This window comes from Macrotis lagotis, chromosome 5 (genome assembly GCF_037893015.1).
Source record: "Macrotis lagotis isolate mMagLag1 chromosome 5, bilby.v1.9.chrom.fasta, whole genome shotgun sequence".
In the NCBI taxonomy this organism is placed as follows: Eukaryota; Metazoa; Chordata; class Mammalia; order Peramelemorphia; family Peramelidae; genus Macrotis; species Macrotis lagotis.
In genome coordinates, this window is record NC_133662.1 from 122,467,933 (window position 1) to 122,489,141 (window position 21,209).

At 35.1% G+C, this 21,209-nt stretch overlaps 1 protein-coding gene across 1 annotated transcript in view; it reads left to right on the forward strand.

Moving 5' to 3' along the window:
• Positions 1–21,209, forward strand: part of SLC35F1 (solute carrier family 35 member F1) — a 538,040-nt gene that overhangs the window by 384,526 nt on the left and 132,305 nt on the right. The window lies entirely within an intron of this gene.

Genomic DNA, 21,209 nt, shown 5'->3' on the forward strand with positions numbered 1-21,209 from the left:
TTGCACAGACAAAAATAAAGCAGTTCTGCCTTCAAGGAGGGTTGCATATTGTTGTGGGAGGAGAGGGGGAGACAAAAGAAAAATAAAGTAATTTTTCTTTTCACTACCACTTTTCTACTACAGACTACTACTGCTACTAAATCTGCTTTCTAGTATTCATTCTCTAACTCATGTATCAATACCTCATTGTGGGGTTTATGGATGAGTGACAAGTTGGGGAGACTAAATAAAACTGCTCAAACCATGACATGTAGGACACTTACCCTTGAGTCATACAACAGCAGGACCAAACCTGTTAAATATAAAGTGCTTAAAAAGAGAGACTCAACTCAATTCAGTGGTCTGAAATGAACAGTACCAGATGAGCACTGATGAATTCTCACTTCAAATGTCACCTCAGAAAAAAAAAATATGTATCTTTTGGTCTTTGTTCTGTCAATGGAGATCTGTGGCAGAGCAAAGGGCAGGAATATGAATAAATGAATCCTCAGCCCAATTTGAAAATCCTCAAATCTACCTTAAAGGTAGATAGGAAATCCCTATTTTTTCTCTTAGGGGAAGAATAAATTGTCAGCAACTAACATATCTTCTTGAAATGCTTATACAAGGGAGCAGAGGGTTTCCCATGTTCTATTATCTCTCCCAGTAGGAGAAATGAAAATGTGTTGTTTTAAGGTGGGTCCACAGGGTCCAGATCCACATCAGACTTGTTCTTACAAATTTGTATTTTTTTCATATGGAATAGGAAATTAGAACATGTCCAGAGGACAACCAAGATAGTAAGTAGTCTGAAGATATATCATCTGAGGAAGAGTTAAAAATAAATCAAGGAGCTTACATTTCTAAATAATTATTTTAAAATATTGGTTATTTTTCTTAGACTTCTAAAGGATAATAATGTATATTAGAAAGTTTGGTATCTAGAACTTTCCAATTGATAAGTGATGTACAAAACTGATTTTACTATAATCATGCTACCCCAAAATATGATCCATTTGAATAATGTGGCTGATTTAAGTCAGTCTTTTGATGAGTCCAGGGCACTAGCCTCATATAAACTACATTCCAAGGTACTGAAAAGTATGGTAGATGTGACTGAAGACACATTCTTAGTGAGCCTCCAGCTTATTGCTCTTGTGACTTTGAGCAAGTCAATTAACTTCACTGGGCTTCAGTTTCCTCATGTATAAAATGATGGAGTTGTATTAAATGACCAGAGAGGGGCCTTTCAACTGTAATCCTCTGATCTTATTGTAAAGGATGAGATTCTAGAATAATGGCTTGAAGCACTAAATGCATTAAAGGATGGTTTGTATTCTGCAATCCCTTAAGAGGTGTGAATTTCTTTGGTTGGATTATGAAGGGGCTGCGTGATTGGCCAATCAAATTAATTTACAATATTTCTTGACTATACATATTATAGCAAAGAAGCAGTCAGACTTTAGGAGTGCCTTGATGTAGCAGATAAATGTGCCTGTACCCGTGTACGATAAAAGATAGAAGGAAGGAAGCCAGAGGAAATTTATATCCATCCACCCTCATTGGTCATTTTATTGGAGATTGTATCAGTAAGAGATAATGTATACAACCAGAAGCAGAGAAAGCCATGATGAAGAGGGCACAAATGCAGAAAACTAGTCAATCAAGGGAAGAATTAATTCCTTTGAACCAGAAAAGGATGCTCAATGTGGATTCTAGTTTTCTAGTAATCAAAAGTTATGTGCTTCTTTTTCCTTTGGCCATGTTCTTTACATATGTGACTCATTACCATTATACTGAAAGTTTAAACCCATTCCCCTTGACTCTGTGTATAGTTGAGGAATAGTGTGCCCCACGCTTTATACCAGAATACCAGGGAATGACAGTACTAGAAACCCCAGTGCCCTTAAGTGTTGTGTCTAGAACTCTGAGTGGATAGTAGTCATTGTTTTCTAGGCAATTAGAGAATGGCTAGCCAATGTGAATGGGAACCAGGGATGGGAAGGAGGAGAGGGCTGCAAGGGTTACACTGTGAGGTGGGGATATTTAATCATGAGAAGACTAAGAAAGTTCTCTGATAATTTTCTTCAAAGATTAGACATTATTCCCACTTACCTGAAAGATCAAAATAGAATAAACGTTAGCAGTAATGCCAGTAATAAGAATAATAGCTAACATTCATCTAATAATGTAAGAATTGAAGCATATTTTACATACCTAGACTGAGTATCCTGGTTGTTCCTTGTTAATCTCCAAAGAGCAAGACCATAGAAAATAACATAACTAATGTTTATATAGTGTTTGAAGCACAGTAAAACTATGACCAATGAATTTAAGAAAGGGTAAAATTCAAACTCAGTAAAATAATAACAATGATTAAGCTAGCATTTATACATAAGATTTTACAAATATCTCATTTATTGTATGCTATTATTATCCTCATTTTATGGATAAGGAAACTGAGACAGACAGAAAATGAGTGACATTCCCAAGGTCATTCAATTTGAACTCAGGTCTTCTTGACTCCAAGTCTGTTGTTTTATCTACTGTGTCACCTAACTACCATATATGTAAGAAATTAGTCTAGTGATTGGAGCTGTCCAACAATGAGAAAAGTTGAGTAACAAATTAATGAGCTCCTTATCTCTGGAAATGCTCTAGCTGCAGACCTTGGATGTCTATCTATCTGTGACCAGATAGAAAAAGTTCCTGCATCAAGAAAGAGGTAGGAATAGATCAGTTCTCATATTTCAGATAGTATTATTGTTTCCAGACCAGAGAAACAGTAGAAAACCAAGTCAATCTATACAATATTGTGAAAAGGCTCCCTTGATTATAACTGCCTCATTAATTCAAGAAATGTCAGACTTCTCCCTATAGGTTCATCTAATCTGGATCTGATTTTTCTTGCTGAAAGACACAGGGAGGGAATAGTGCTTTTCTAGGAATAGCCATCCTGAACTCCAACTTCAGGTTAGTTTAAAAAAATTTACTTTGTATCTTAGTTTTGTTGAATACAGACATGCTTCAATAAGAACATAGTTTTGTAGGAAGGTGTCTTCTGAGACTTCTTCCACATCATCATCATTATGCCCAATCAAGTTATCTACCTTAATCTTCATAAGCCAAAACAAATTTAAAATTAAGAAAAAAGGGATTTGTAGGTCATACTTCTTAGTAGTATCATGTTTCTTGATGCTGTCCTTACTAGTTAACGAGATTCTAGTCAGCTAGTATGATGATCTTTCATTTACAGTCTAAACCTACAAAAATATACAAACACACTTTATTATGAGGATCAAATAAGATACTTTTGATAACTTAAGACAGCACATAAATGTCTACAGTTATTAGCTCTTAGTGTATACAGTATCATATTTGCTACATTTAAGAAATTCAAGAACTTAAACATTTGATGTAGCTGAAATTTTGATTTTTTTGTTACTTTAAATACAAAAATAAATTTTATTAACTGATTTCATTTATATTATTTAGGCTTTAATATTTTTTAAATTGTGTATGGCCTTTAGCATTATATTGAGTTGTTAATAGTGAATTTTTTTAGTCATGAGCAGAAATTCTTGTTTTTATAGAAAGAGTTACATTCATAATTTCTCTTACTGCAAATATTCACTTCATTATTTTTTGGATTCTTGTGGGCTATCAGTACCTCCTCCACCAAAGGAGACTGCAATTCCTGGCTGATAGTAACCATTTAATAAATGCTTGTTGATTTGATTGGTTGATTGATTGATGACCTTCATGAGTTGCTGTGACCAAAGAAATCTGACACCTAGAGGTCAACTTTCTAGTTATAAGCCTCTTCTCCCTTAGCTAGGCTGGTCCTCAGAGAACAGACATGTCTTGTCACTTATCTATATACAAAATGTTCCTAGTTTGAACTTGACTGACACAGCCCCCCTAAACCAAGGGCTGATTCCATCACACCAGGAAACAAAAGAGTAGAACTGTTAACTGTTTCAAACAAATAATAAATGTGGTTTGGTGAACACCACACTAAAATGCATGGGATTAGATTCTACACAATTCATTTTCATATACACATATTCATTCTCTCTGCCCTCACCCTAGGGTAAGGATGGAAAGTAATGATATCTTGGGTTTCCTTTCAAATAAAGATGAATAGTTCTATCATTCAAGGAGAACTTTTCCAGTATGTTTGAAAAAAACTGCTTTATTTTGATTCTTCAGTGCTCAGGGTTTGCTTAAATGATTATTTAGTAGGTCTTATTTTAAATAAATAGAGAAAATAGAATAATAGAGAAAAGCAAGCAAGCAAGCATTGCTAAAATTAATTTCCTATTTCTGCTTTCCTCCTCAGTCTTTAATTGGTTGGTGGGTTGTTATCTTTCATTCTTGAAAAGGACTAAAATTGCATTACTATGTTGAAGTCTTGCAGCTTGTCCGACTCTGGATGATCAGACCAAAATGAGCTAAGGAATGCTCTACCACAGATTGAGCACAAATAGTCCATGTATTGGGGAAGATTCTTTAGAGTTTCACTTGTACTTTGCTCACAGAGAAGACCCTGTTTGATGAGGGCTTGCCTTCTTGGTCAGTCCTATACTTGTTGCACAAGCAATTCCTGTGTTGCATAATCAATTCCAAAATTCCTAAGAGAGACCTTGAGTGTCCTTGTCTCACTTTTCCTGACCCTCTGTAAGTGTTTGCCCTATGTGAATTCTCCATAAAATAACTTTTTTGGCAAGTGTACATTTGACATTTGAATAGTGTGGGCAGCCCACACTATTACTACTGTCTGTAGTAACATTTGAATGCTTGACAGTTTAGTTTGAGAAAGGACCTCAGTGATTGGTCTCTTATCCCACTGGATGATCTTCAGAATCTTCCTAAGACAAATAAATGGAAGTGATTCTGTATCTAGTAGACTGTTCATGTTTCGCAGGTATATAGCAGACCAAGAGACATGTCAAGGAGTCTAGCCTTTAGAAAATCTGGTTCAAAGGACAGCCCTATCCTCAGTTTAGCATCTGCTTTGATAATGACACAAAAAAGGTCAATCTGGGTTTCAGTACAGATGTTAGAAAAATCTGTTCATCTATAACAGGGCACAATAGCTAACAATTTGACCTCTTTATCTTATAGAATCCACTGTATAGTGAGAAGGCTCATCTCCGCACAATCCTAGAGTGAGGAGAAAGCACAGTTTTACCTAAATAAAGAAGTATAAGAAAAGAAAAATGACCTAATTGACCATTAAGTTGACAATGGTTATAAACCAAAATATTATGTGGGAGGAAGGATGTAGAATCACAAAATGTAAAAGTTGGAAAGGACTTTAACATTAATTAGTTGAACATTTTCCTGAGGAATGAGTCAATCTGAAGTCAGCTAAATGTGAAACTAGAAGGAACTATGATACTTAAAGTGATTTTTCAGTGCTTGAATTCCTTCCAAAAATGTAGATCACTTCAATCAATGCCTTAGTACATTAGTCCCAGAGAGTTGCCTACGGCAAACAGAGGGTAAATGACTTGTCTATATTTATATAGCTGTTAAGTGGAATTGGCAGTTCTTAAACATGTCTTCCTAATTCCACATCCAGAAATCTATCTACTATACTAGGCTACTTCAATGAAATCTTTAACACTTCCTTAAAATAAAGAAAAAAGTAAAAAACATCCTAAGAAAAAAATTAGACCAGAAAAGATAGGCACATCTACTCAGCATAAACTAAACTAGTTAATTTTCAGAAAGAATTTTGCCCATAATGTGTTCATATTAAATTGAGGAATGGATCAAGAAAATAAGAGTCAAGGTTTAAACTAATGTTCCTGTGTTTTGGGAATTATAAGCAATTAACCATATAGTAACAACAATGAATTTAACAGTTTATTCATTTTTTAAAAATAATTTACTCAAAATTAAATCAAACACAACAAATTTAATATGACAGTATTTAATGAAGTAACATATGCTTTATTATGCCTGAGGCAAGAAAGTAAAATTCTCTTTAGCTGAAGAGGGAGGAGCAAAACACCAATCTGTGAGGGGAGGGAGGGCAAAGAGGAGGAAAGGATTGTAAAAAGGCAAAGAGTAGCTGTTTCTGAGAAGAAATCAACCCAACTTTCTGATGGCTTACTATTTTAGCTAATTATTCTTGCTACCTAGGTTATAAATAGGCAGCTAGATGATGAAGTGGATAGAGCCCTAAGCCTGTAGGCAGGAGATAGAGTTTAAATTCAGGTTTAAAAAAATCTGTGTGACCCTGGGCAAGTCAATTAACCCTCCTTGTTTCCTTTTCTTAATGTGTAAAATAAACTGGAGAAGGAAATGGAAAATCATTCCAGCATTTCTGCCACAACCCAAATATAAAGAGTTATAAAGAATCAAACATGATTGAAAAATGAACTTCATTACAACTTTGCCCAAGAATAATTTTATTTCTTTAATCTAGAGTTAGAGCCTCTTCAGATATAACTAAAAATCTTTCTCTGAATATATTCAGACTTTTGTTGTGCCATTTCTACATCCCAGGTTGCCTAGTTTTCCCCAAGACCTTTTCCCAGCTGGAAAGCTTTTAGTTATTGGTCCCTGGAATGTTTTAAATAGACATTTTTATTTTAACTAAATATATAATTTGTTCTTCTGTCTACTTCTGGTTCTATATTAAAGTATTTTCAGGAAAATATGTCTTTCATCTGTTCAAGGGAGTTAAGTCAAGTGAAATGATGAGGTTAGACATGTTCTCCAAAGTCAATAGACTTGTTTATTATTGATCATAGCCTCTCTATTTCCTCCAGAGGCCTCTTCGATCATCCCTTCTCTCTCTCATTTTCACTTTCTCCCCATGTACTGATTCCTTCCCTACTGTCTACAAAATTTCTAAGATCTAACCTATTCTTTTTTAAAAAAAAAATCATCTGACCCTGTTATAAGTAAAGTGATCATTCTAGTTCTCTCCTTCCTTTTATAGCCTAATTATTAGAAAAAGGTGGTTGGATTAACTTCATTTTTCTCTTTGTCTTTCTGGTCTTCTTCCAATTTGACTTCATACTTCATACTAGGCTAAAAATACTCCTAATCTCTCTTACTGAATTTAATTCAACAGGCATTTAAGAAAAACTTTACTACATTTAACTATCTCCAGTAGTCTTTATCTATATCTTGATATTGGACCCAACTGGCTCCCAGGGAAGAGTGAGACTGGTGACTTTGCACAGCACCCTCTCAGTTAAATCCAATTCACTTGTAAGTCAAATCACCTTCCTGATGCTTTGGTCCTTTTCAATAATAAACTGCCCCTGCCCTCAGGAAACTTCCATTTCTACAAGAGGGAATATATGTCAATAGAAGTGCAAATACAAAGTAGAATAAAAAAAATTAATGGTACATTCTTAATCCTCATCCTTTTTGAACTTTTTAGATTTTTCTCCTCCATTAATCATCCTCTCCAGGATATTTTCTTTTCTCACACTTTGCTAGTGGAAAGGATTTGGAGTCAAAAGATCTGGATTCAAATCCTAAACCTCTGTAAGTACTTGTCCTGCCACTTATTTGTGCCTTTTGTGACACTTTTTAACCTCTCCTGTCCTTAATTGTTTAATATTCAAAATGAATGGATTAGATTGAATCATCTCTAGGGTCCTTTGTGATCCTATAATCCTATGATGCTGTTCTCTCATGGTTTTTCTTCCTATCACTGTATCCATTTCTCAGTGTTTTTTATTGTATCAACATCTAGGTTCTAACTTCTAATTTTGTGTTTCCCTCCTAGCTCAGTTTTGGGCTTTCTTCTAATCTCTCCTCTTTCAGTGACTTCGAACAGCCCTCTCTCACTTAAAACTTGCATGTCATGGCATCACATTCCTGATGTCATGGTCCTCTTTGAGAGCCAAGGACAAACAACAATCTCTCCTCTTTCAACAGTCTCATCAGCTTCCACTGTTTAAATTATCATCTCTATTCATATGACTACCAAATCTATATATCTAGCCCTTTTCTTTCTACTGAGCACCAGTCTACAACATCAACTGCATACTGGACATCTCCACCGGATATCAAATAGTCATCTCAAAAACATAATGTCCACGGAAAGCAATCTGAAATCATGTCCAAAGAGTTATTAAATTACCTATACCTTTGATCCAGCATTACCTTTACTCAAACTATTCTGAAGATAATAGGGAGAAAAGGTAAAGAATCTTTATGTTCTTAAATGTTTATAGCAACTCTCTTTGTGATGACAAAGAACTGGAAATTACAAGGTTGCTCATCAATTGAGAAGTGGCTGAACAAATTGTGGTATATGATCATGATGGAATACTACTGTGGCTATAAGAAATGATGAGCTCAATAATTTTAGAAAAACAAGGGAAGAGTTACATTAAGTAATAAAGTATGAAATTAGCAGAACAAAGAGAAGTAATAGCAATAATTTTAAAAGAATGACTTTAAGTGAATAAGTTATTTCAATTATTATAAATACCCAGATTAGCTATAAAGAAACTTTCTGCAACCAGAGAAAGAATTGATCAGCAGAAGTATATATCGAATAATTTTAGAGACATACCTATTTGTATCTGATGATTTCTATCTCTGGGGGAGAGGTAAGAAAAAGCAAAGAAATGAACATGTAAATTTGAAAGAAATAGGGGTGGCTAGGTGGCACAGTGGATAAAGCACCAGCCTTGGAGTCAGGAGTACCTGTGTTCAAATCTGGTCCCAGCATTTAATGATTACCTAGCTGTGTGGCCTTGGGCAAGCCACTTAACCCCATTTGCCTTGCAAAAACCTAAAAAAAAATTTGAAAGAAATAACAACTTGTACATAGTAGATTTACAGTTTTATATGCAATATCTTTTTATTTTATTAGATTATGGAAGTGCTTGTCTTATTCTATAAATTAGAAATAAAAATAAAAAACCAATATGTCCAAAGTGGAGTTCATTGTCTTTGCAACTAACCTTGAACTTATCTCCTCTTGATTATTTCTCTTGAGAATCTTTCCTGTCACCTGAGTTTGCAACCTAAAAATCAATGGCCAATTCTTGTCAATTCTACTTCTATAAGATTTCACATTCATCCTCTTCTTTGCAGTCACATAGCTAACACCTAGTTCATATCTTTTTTTAACCACTCACCAGAATTATGCCAATAGCCTGATTGATCTCCCTGTTTCTGATCTTCAATCCCCTCTCTAATCTATCTTCCTCATAGCTGCCAAAATTAGATGAAAAATATCACTCTTCTACTCAAAAGTCTTCATTGGTTTCTTAATTCATCCAGAATGAAATAAAGACTGCTTTGATTGACATTTAATACTCTTTGCTGTCTGGCTCCAGTCTATTTCCAGATTTATTTCATTTTATACACTATATACATATAATAAACTCTACCAACACTACCTTCAAACTGAAATGGCCTTCTTGCTCCTCTCTGAACATGGTATTTCAACTTTTGCCTCTGTGTCCTTTTTTAGACTGTATCTCATTTCTGGAGTATACTCCCTCCTCATTTCTATCTCCCTTCTGTCGCCTGATGGAAATGCACCAACCCTATCAAAGAAAGTTAATATTGTGTACCATTCTTAAGCAAGGAAAGAGATTTCATACATTTCATTGGTTGTCTTTTCTACTACCATGTCAGAAAATTCTTTGTCTAATCTGTCTTTCTAAATTGTAATTAAGATCCTCTAAAGGCATTTGAAGAACTAATACCCAGAAGTATATTTGTCCACTAAACATTTTTTTAAAAATAACACACAGGCTAAATTAAATAAATCTTACAATCTTTTTAAATTGAGAAATTCACAGGGGCATACTTCCAATTCTTTTCAGTGTATCACTTATTATGCCAAGCCATTTTTTTTCACCTAATTCTTAATTAGAAGCCCCTGTATTAATTTCAAAATCCTAAAATCTACAGGCCTACAGGATACCATAATCATTGGCACTATAGAGCAATCAGTTAAGGACTGTTGAATTTCATTATCTTAATCAGCAAACATATAATTGATGGGAGATTATCCTGCAGGGCTGTTATATGAGATAAGAATTCCTGGAGCTGTTTTTTTTCAACTCCAGAAGATTATGTGCATGCTATTCAACCATTCTCCCATTTACTTAATTTCCAAAGGGTTAAATTGCATGTTTTGCCCCTTGGAAAATTTTTCAGGCAAATACATCACTTTCCCACCCCCCTTTGTGTTTTACCTGATTCTTTAGAGCTTTCCCTTTTGTTTTCTCTCATTCTAAAACAATGGCCATGCTGTGATGATATTGTTTGGAGATATATTGACTTGCATTTGGTACCAGAGTTGTGTTCTTAACATGTTCTAATCAGTTTTATGGTTTTTGCATATTTATTTGTATGTTATAGCCTCCTTTATAGATGTTTGTATAAATATATATATATATATATATATATATATATATAATATAGTAATTTTAACAAAAATTGAATAAAAGAGAATCAGTTTCCAAATAAAGATTTAAACCAGTTATTTGCATTGTGATGGATGAAATAATAATATAAATTAAATTCTAATTAAATAATGTTTATGAGATCTAATGTTGGAAGGAATATTAAAGAATATTTTTGTAACTCCCATTTCACGGATGAAGACACTAAGAAAAAGACAGATGATGTGACTTGCCTTGCTATTACTTATTACATACCTATTATGTGACTGTTTTTGAGGTAGGCACTGGTGATACAAGAACAAAGAATGAAACAATACCTAACTTCAAGGAGTTTACATTCTAATGGAAAAGTGTGCTTCTTTTTGTGAAGAATTGAAACAAATTCTTTGTAAATAGGCTTTAAAATTCAAAGACTATACTATTTTCCTGTAGAACACAATATACTGAATGAACTATGGAACCCTATCCTTTGTCTCCACAGATCAGCTTTATGGTCATGATCAATAGGCACCTGTCTCCATGGTAACAACTTCATAATGGATGGGGCACATAAAAACTAGTGTTTGTATCTCTGGTATCAGGCTTAACTAGTTGATTTTTTTCTAAGAGTCAGCAGTCCCAACTCCCTGGACTGTGACCTTCTCAGTCAATGCCTTATGATGGATGACAAGAGCCCCAAGTGGAGTTATGCAGCAACATCACAGAGGTCTAAGCAAGGTCCACATCTGGTTAAACAGAGCTCTCTTTGTTTCTGCTTTGTCCTATCCTCTCCCTGCTTCTGTGTGATGTGACTACAACTACATACTCAGTACATGAGAGTATGTGAGTTGTGATCATACAAAATGACATGCAGTTAGAGCTGATACAACCAGGAGCAGCAAAAGTGCGGCTTGTAGTAGACACTTTCTATTTTGGACTAGACATGTAATTTTATTGATTCCATGCATTTCTAGCATAGAAACTCCCTCTACCAATGCAGACTGGCTCTTGTTCTACAACTTATAGTCATAGAGGATACCAAGAATGATAACAATTTCTGGGAGCCTGGATAGACATTTTTGCAGGTCTACTTTTAGTTACCTTGGACTCCGGTCACCTGAGAATGCTTCCAGCTCTGTTATCCCCTACTGGGAGACTGGCAGAAAGTTTAGTAAGATGCTAATTTATGTTTTCCCTCCATGGGAGATATTAGGTCTAGTGAGGCTGCCCCAGCGACTGCCTTCAAATGACTAGCACTGCTACCCAAGAGGAGATCCCTAACCTGTTACTTCGGAAGGCTTTAAACTTGGCAAAATGTGCTGACAATTTTTATAGCCTCTCCTAGACAGAAGCATGACCCTTGGCCACACACACACACACACACACACACACACACACACACACACATATAAGTATATATATATATTGTTATAGATACATATGAACATGTATATGCATATTATATATACATAGTACATATATTCTTTATAAATACTTGTATACATAGTCATATGTGATTTGTATAAATATATCATATATGTAATAAATACATATATACACTATTATTTGTATAGATATATATTGTATATAAACACATAGATATATACATATATATACATAAAGATATATATATATAAATACATATTATTGTCTTTCAATCATTTTAGCTGTATTTGACTTTTCGTGGCCTCATTTGGGGTTTTTTTGCCAAAGATACTAAAAGGGTTTGCCATTTCCTTCTCCAATTCATATTACAGATAAGGAAAATAAGGCAAGAGAGGTGACTTTCACAGGGTCACACAGTAAGTGTCTAAGTTGTCTTCACTGAAGATGATTCTTCTGGACTTTGGGACTCTACCCATTGCAACACACTTAGTTTCTTCTAATATATAAATACATATACAGTTCGTTCTATTACATAAGTATACACATGTATAGACAAATGCATATGGATATATATATATATATATATATATACATAATTACAAAATAACTTGCGAATTTTAAAGCACTATATACACACATCAGTTTTTTTTTTAAAAAGTTGTCCCTGGTTATCCATCCAAATGGAGCTAGAACAGAGTTAGGGGAGAGTCTCAAACTGTTTCCATTCAACAAAAAAGAAAGAAAGAAAAGCAAACCCACAGAAGTCATCCTCTACGAGACATCTTTGAACTTGTTTCTTTTCCTACTTCTATCCTGTTTATCTTTTGCCTCTACACTGAGGTCTCAGCTCTCTTCCACATTTCCCTCTCCCCAATTTTCCTTCTAACCCCACCAATGTTCTATGAGAACACATGTAAATAATGCCTTCTGGTCTTCTCTCAGTCTTTTACCAGTGTTATTCCCATTAGGCTGTTCTCACTGCCTTTTTTGTCAGCTTATACTTTGGGTGGAAGCTTTTCACACCTTTGTTAAAGTACTTGTCATCACAACTTTGTTTTGTTAGCATTTCAAGTTGTATTGCCCTACTAATTGTCACTTCTTCAGGGCCTGTAGTGTTCAATGTTTCTAAACCTTAGGACAAATAGCATACCGTTATTTCAAAAATGAACCTTCGTTTCAGGGAGATATTTTGGATCATTAATTAAAAAAACTTTTTATATCTTTGTAATATATATATGTGGGTGTTTATATATCTAAATAAATTTTATATATATATATATATATGTATACTGTATTTCCATGTGTGAACAGGCATGTATAGATGTATATACTTATATATCTATATACATGCCAATACAAACATGTACATGTACTAATACAGTTGGAACAACTGGCTTATTTTATAAGAACTGAGCTAAGAATCAGGAGACATGGATCCTGCTCTCGTACTAATTCAGAGGTGTAATCTCAATCAAGACAATTTACTGCAATTTACTTTTCTTTAAAATGGGTATTATAATATCTTTCCTAAGAGGAAGACCTGGTAGAAAGGTTAGAGAAGTAGTCTCAGAGCTAAGTAGACTTTTAAAGCCATTTACAAACTCTTTCCCAACATACCTTTCCAGGTTTATTATGCATTACTTCCTGAATTATGTAATCCACTCACTCTAGTTTTCTTTCTGTTTGTCACTCTATCTCCAATCTCCACACTTTTGCACTGGCTGAACCCATGCCTTAAATGCAGTCCCTTCTTGAATCCACCTCTTCTTAGAAACCTGAATTTTATTCAGTACTTCATTCAACAACCATGAACTTCATGAATTTTTTCCTGATGTTCCCTAGTTGTGAGTACCCATCTGTTTCTCAAAAAACATAGTTTTCATAATACTAATTCGCATACATCTTTTCTCCCCTTGTAGTGTGAGGGCAGGGATTATTTCATGGGGTGGAGGGATAGGGGGAGTGTTTCTTCAGAACCTTTTCTAATAAACATAATGTTTGTTGATTGATTTGTTGTTGAGTCATTTCAGTTATGTCCAACTCTTCATGACTTTATTTTGGAATTTTCTTAGCAATAATACTAAAGTTCTGGGCTATTTCCTTCTCCAGATTATTTTTACAGATGAGAAAACTGAGATAAACAGAGTTATTAAGTGATTTGCCCAGGATCACACAACTAGTAAGTGTCTGAGGCTAGATTTGAACTCAGGAAGATGGGTTTTCCTGATTCTAAGTTCATGCCACCTAGTTTCAAATCACACTCTTAACACAGACAACACAAAATCTCAGAACTCAATAAGGTCCTCAAGTAATCCATTGTTAGTTCTACTTTGTATTATAGATACTTGTCTAAGGGTCATCTCCCTGGCTAGATTGGAATTCTTGAACTGACTTCATTATCTTTGCCCATGTTCTCCTTAGTTCATTCAAGTGGCAACTAAATGACTCTGACTGGCCACATTCTTCTTGAGTTTGTAGCTTTTTACATAGGTAGTTTGATGTTAATGAAGATAATAGTTTACCATCAGAAAACATTCCTGGAGAGTATTTTAGTCCTTACTTTTCAGTAACAGGAACAAGGAAAACAGTTAATCCTTTCTATCCAATCCTAAAGGACAGTCATCTAGGTGCTGCATCAACATCTTCAGAGACTGAAGGTGAAATATACTGAAAAGCACAAAGAATTTTACCATCACAAGCTCGGGTTATTTTTACCCATGCCCAGAAAAAAAAGCAAATAGCTCATTTTTTATCCTATTAATGTTATGAATGAGAGAAAAATAACAATATATTTCTCATCTACTACTCAAGGTTGTTGGAAGGGAAATTACTTTGCTTGTTGTTTCCTCCATTAAATGGTGAGACCATTGAGAAGACAGACTGCCTTTTGTCTCTGTACTGTGTCTGGTACATATTATTGTTCAGTTGCTCAATCACGTCTGATTCTTTGTGACCCTGCAGATAGTGTCTTGCCAATACTGTCCATGGCAAAGATTCTGGAGGGGTTTGCCATTCCCTTCTCCAGCCTGGGTACATAGTGGATGTTTAATAAGTATTTGCTGATCAATTGAACAAAGAACCCCCAAAAAGAATAGGATTGAAGATGACATCAAGGAGCTAGTATGTGGCAGGAACAAAGAATGGCAAATAGAGACTCTCTGGTACCCACCAAATTTGAATCTGGTGTGGTGAACTTTCAGGGGGCCATAGAGGAGAATCACACAGGTTGGACCAGCATGGAAAGTACCTCCAAAATTCATGAGATCCCTAGATCCATATGAGTTTTTGAGGATGCCAGGGGAGCAATGCAAGATAGATTATAGCAAATCAAAAGAGAGTTTCATATTCATTGTACCAAATGACTATTATGATTCCACCATTAGAAGTGGTCAGGACTTGGGAGTCAAGAAAACCTAGGTTTAGGTCCCACCTTATTCAAATCTTCAAAATAACCCAAAGTGCCTTTTTGGATTTGCTCTGTGTGAAAGGTTTAGGATGGTTGTTTTGGGGAGGGCAGAGAGTTGATACTACTTCCCCTTCACTTCCACCATTTCCCTGCCACTTTAAGGATGGGTGTTCTTTTGGCAGTGATTGAGTTGTGAACTTCTTATGGTTTAGCTGCTACCACCTAACAGGAAGGTTAGGAACCAAGTGCATTTTGCATAGCCTGGCTGGCAGCTAGTCAGATATTTCCATTCTCATAATGAAAGATGAACAGCAGTAGCAGAGCATTACTTGCACTTCATCTCTTGGAACTGGAACAGGACCAAAACATGGAGCTAGCCACTGAGAAGCAGGCACAGAGTGGCAGTGTTGGCATAAAGCATAGGGTTGATCTCCTATTATTATCACTATCCTTTGGAGGCTAAGTGGTTTGGATGAGTAGGGGACAGAAAATGAAGGAGGAGTTTGGCTTTATTGCCTGAACTGTCATCTTAATCATTTCTTTTGCCACCTGCTGCTCTGGAAGCCTAGTAGGTCAGAGATTTGGGACTTTAACTTGAATGTGCATGGAATGAGAGATGCTGGAATGCTATCAGGATTTCTGGCTAGTAGTTTAGAGATTTGTCCCACAAATATTTGAATGGGTTGATTAAAATATAATGAGTAGAAACAACAGAAATAACTGTCCCATATTTATACATTTTAGATCATGGGGTCATTGTTGTGGATCCAGAAGGGATCTTAGAGGCTGATTCCTTCATTTTACAGATGAGGAAAATGAGGCACAAAAATCTTAAATGATTTGCCCAGAGTCATTTATCTATGGTGGGATCTGAACCTAGGTTTTCCTGACTTCAAGTCCTAACCACTTCTAATGGTGGAATCATAATAGTCAGATGCTACATTGGTTAGAGTATGAAACATGGAGTTTGGAAGATCTGAATTTGAATCCTGTCTCAGACACCTAGTCACTATTTGACCCTAGCTATGTCACCTAACCTCTATGGGCCTCATTTTCTCCAATAATAGCACCTACTTCATACTTTGTGAGATCACAAACTTTTACAAACCTTAAAGTGTTATATAAATGCTAACTATTGATATTGGTAATAGAATGGTGATGGATACCTTTAGGATACTTTAAACCAGAAGTTCTTAACCTTTTCTACCTTGGACAGTCTGGTAAAAACTTCAGAATAATTCTTTTAACTGCTTTAAATAAAATATTTAGGATTATAAAGATACCAATCAAATTGAAATAAAGCTATCAAAAATTTTTTAAGTACACAGTCTTCAGCTAAGAACTCCCTGCTTTAAAGTAATTTTGCACAGTAAGAAGAATATCATCTATAAGGGAAAATAAGTCTATACTATGCAATGAAAAGATTCTTTATAAACACTAATAAAGGAGCTGTACATCTTCCATCACCATCCTATGGCTGTCATATTTGTACTTCCAGAAAACAAGATTGATTTCTTTGTAAACCAGTGATGTTAATAAATCTTTTCCTTTGTGGGCCATTTTCCAAAGGAATGGAAGAAATTCTGTCATGAAACATCACACTTCATTGATTGAGTTCTGGGGTTGGATGCCTCTTAGGTAGTCACTTGGGACTTGTTGACTGAGCAAGGATGCTCAAAACTGGCATTGCCTGAGCTGATTCTAAGCAATCCTGGGAAGCACAGCCTTGAAAGAATAAATGAAATTGTTTTGGCATCAGAAAGTGAACCTGGGTTATTTTTTCCTTTTTCTCTGAGTCATAGAAAATAATGGACTGATAAAATGAATTTTGAATAATAAGGATTGCCCAAAGGGCTGTGGAAAGTGTTAGACATGAGTAGGCTATGACACCTTACAGATAAGGAATTATTCCAGAGAAGTGGATCTCAAGAAATGTGTGAACAAAAAAAGAAGATGGACTAGCAATAAAGTAAGAGAAACAACAACAACACACACACACATACACACACACACACACACACACACACACACACATTTTCCATTGCAAGGAAAATCCTCAGGATGTTGGGTCAATGCTTATGATCAACTTATGAGAGGATATAGATGATATTTACACAGGATGGACAGATATGGATGAATTGCATTCTGTATTCTCCAGAGAGACTACCCATGTTAATGAGATCACAGATCCATTTTGAAGGATGAATAATTCATTCACTCAGCAATCACTGTATTGAGTGAATGCTAACTTTAAAGAGCTCACTATTGGAGATTGAAAAGAGCATAGTGAAGGGTAAACAATGATAAGATTCATGTAAACCATGGGGGATAGTGCAAGATATTGTAGAAGATTTTTTATCCAATTTTATTTAAGTGCATTTATGTAATTCTTTCCATGTACATTTACTGCATTAAAGATACAAAGAAAAAAATTTCTGCCTTCAAGGAGCTTATATTCCATTTTAAGTGAACTACTCTAGAAACTTTGCCAAGAAAATCTCAAAGTGGGTTCATTCATATGGAGTCAGACAAGACTGAAAACAACCAAACAACATTGGCCACTGTATTATGCAAGGTGCCAAGAATTTAAAAATTAAATAATATACAGTTCCTGCCCTCAGAGTTTATCATCTAAAGGAATAAAGGAGAATAATATATATATATATGTATATATATATACCAATAATCATAATATGAAATTAAATAAAATAAGCTACTCAAAACAGCTTATAAACTGGTAAGTCACACTGAAGTGCTATTCCTAGCTCTCAGTAAAGAAGTAGAGGGACTATAAATGAAAATTTTAGTATATTCTATTAATTGTTTTTGCTTAAAAGTTTTTTTTCCTTGTTGCAAAGTAAAGTTCAGTGAGAGAAGGATAAAGGTGAAATAAACTTAGCATGAAAACAAAAGACAATACTAAAATTTTTAAAACTGAAAAATATAATTAGTATCTAAGAGAGGTGATGTCAGAGTGATGATATTTGCCCTTCATTCTTGAAGAACACCATGACATCAAGGAAGTGATGACATGGCAAACATATGAATTGGATTTGAGTGAGGGGGTTCTGTGCTAAGTCACCAGCCTCACTTTATCCCCCCCAGAGCCATCTGGGTCCAGAGGCCAGATATGAATCAGAACAACTGGAGATGGACCTAGATTTGAGACAATCAGGGTTAAGTGAGTTACCCAAAGTCACACAGTGTCCATTGTCTGAGGTGAGATTTGAACTTCCTCCTCCTACCTCCAGGGCTGGTGCTCTAGCCTAGATATCACAATTCTGACAAGAAAAATCACTTTCAGACAGAAGGACAAAGTAATTGAATTCAAAGGACTGAGGGGGGGAGGAAAAAAGGGGGGGGAATATATTTACATGACAACTTTATTATATATTTAAAAGGAATAGCAAGTTGTACATACTAAATTTGCTGTTTCCTGTACACTCACCCTTTTTTATAATACAATATTATGGAAAACTTGTTTTATTCCATAAGTTAAAAATAAAATATTTTTTTAAAAAATTCCTAATGGTGACAAGATAAAAGGTAGGCACTGGAGTTTCAAAACAGAAATAAGACATAGCCAGTAGCCTCAAGAGACTTACAATCCAGAAGGAAGAAAACATAGCCATAAGTGAAAAATGATAAAATTCCCTTTTTATCTACAAATTCTGACTCATTTAATCATGTAGATATGATGTAAAGAAAGAGAAGTTTCTGTTTGCCATCTGGAGTGGGGCAGAGTGAGAAATAGGGAGAAAGAAATGTTCCTTTTTATGAATAGATGACTTGTTGTCCCTGGACTTTATTACATAAACCCTCCAAAATTCCATTTATTTAGCATAATGAACTGACTGGAATATACTTCAGTCTTGGTGAACAGTCTCTGTCATGGAATCTTTCTTTTTTTTGTGCTCTTGGTATAGGACCATCATTCTCCAGGAAGCGTTTGAAGGGAGAATAGCATCAAGCCTAACTATTGAACAGTTCAGGAATGCTAAAAGCAGACTTTAAGGCATAGTTCATTTAGAAGCTGGGTGAAGAAATAAGCTGACAACTATTCTGTGACTTGGCATTAGATGTGTTCTGTTCTTCAGGGATTCTATATTTGGTTAGACAGCAAGGTATTGAGGCAGATGAGGAAGAAAAGTTCTGAGAACAGCACAGTGAATTTTCCTATGCTGTCATATCTCGAAAAAAAAAAGAGGTAATTTAACATGCATATGAGAAAAGGGCAGTTTCCCAAATTTTTAATAATGAAAGAGAACCCAAAGAAATGCTTTCAAATGCACATTAAAGGTTATTTGCCTGCACAGAAAAGATGGAACATGTTGCTAGGCAACAAAGTCATCCAGACAATGGTGGTCCATGAAGGGTAGGAGAGTTGCATAAATCTTTCAGAATAAATTCTTGTCATAACAGAAACCAGACTGACAAGCTCCTTTCAGACATGTGGCCATGATAGGAAATGACAGGCAAGTTTTTTACTCTCCAAGAGAAAGTAAACAATTGATGGATTGATAGATATAGAACAACATAATGCTTTTGAATGATATGCAGTCTATATTCTATGTGGATAATTATTTTATAAATTCAGGAGAACCTGTGCTTATTGGAACAATTAGTTCCCTCCTTTGTCAAGCTTGTTTTTGATGGTAGATTTGATGGCCTGGTAGAAGCAACTGATTTTTATGTATAGAAGAACACTATTATGAGCTCAGGGTATTACTGAGTCTGTTCTTCTAGCTTCTCCAGAACTAAAGCCTCCAAAATAGAATTTAAAAAAACACTTTGGCAATAGCATATCTTTGTCATATTTGGTCCAGTATATCGCAAATGTACAGATTTATCCCTAAAGATAGGGAGCTTATTCATCAAACCCACAGATTTAAAATATACCCTGATTACTTTGTGAGAAATATTAGCTTAAAAAAGTACCAGAATGCCAGGTAACTTCTTTTTATGAAATAATTGATTTTAATACAAAAATATTCAAAGGTGCAAAACAAAGCAAGAATATAGAAAAGACAAAAAAGGATTTATACCTTTACACAGTTCGTTTCAAATCAATTCAACAAACATTACACATGGGTTTACAAAGTCAAAAGCAGAATAATCCCTCATCTTCAGCTCCTCACTTGTAGGGTCTTTGTAGCAACAACTCTGTATAAAATTTGGCTCTGTGGGAACTTCCAAAGTCAGCAGAAAAATGGATCACAGATCATAGCTTTGGAATTATAATGGATTTTAGGAGTCATTTAATCCAACTCCCTGATTTTACAGATAGGAAAACTGAGGTCTGGGAAAGTTAAATCTTTGTACAAGATTATACAAACAGAACTCAAAATAGGATTTAAACCCAGGTCCAATTCCAAATTCTTTTCATTGTATGATGATATCTCAATTTTCATTGGAAATATTTAGTAGTTTCAGCCAATGACTTGAAGAAGATGCCAATAAACAATGTAGTACTGAAGACTTTGTCCCTCCCCTGAAACTTCTTAGGCATAAAGCATAGGAAAACTTTAGCTTATAGGTTGTGCTATAAGACTATAAACATAGTTCTAGAAAGGAACTAAGAGGATATGGAATGTAATGCTTTCATTTCACAAATGAGATCACTGAGCCCCAGAGATATGTGTCCAAAGTCCCAGAGATAGTAATTAGAAGAACTGGGATTTGAACCCAGTTCAAATCTCTGCAGTACCCTGCTCCTTGTAGAATTATATTTGGCCTAATATTTTAGTTTATCAAGATGCTGACTGTCACCTAGTATGTTAGCTATCCCTCTACGCTTTTGCTATCTGCAAATTTGATAAAGATGCTATCTGTGCATTTATTCAAGATTTCAATTAAAATGTTAAATGCAGATCCTTGGAAGATTACAATAAAGCCCTTCTTCCAAACTGGCATTGCACCATCAATGAATTCGATTAAAAGTCCAGACATTCAACCAGCCCTAAACCCACCTGATGACAGTGTTGTCTTGCCATCTTTTCCATGAGACTAGCATGACCTATCAAATGCTTTGCTAAAATCCAGGTAAGCTAGAT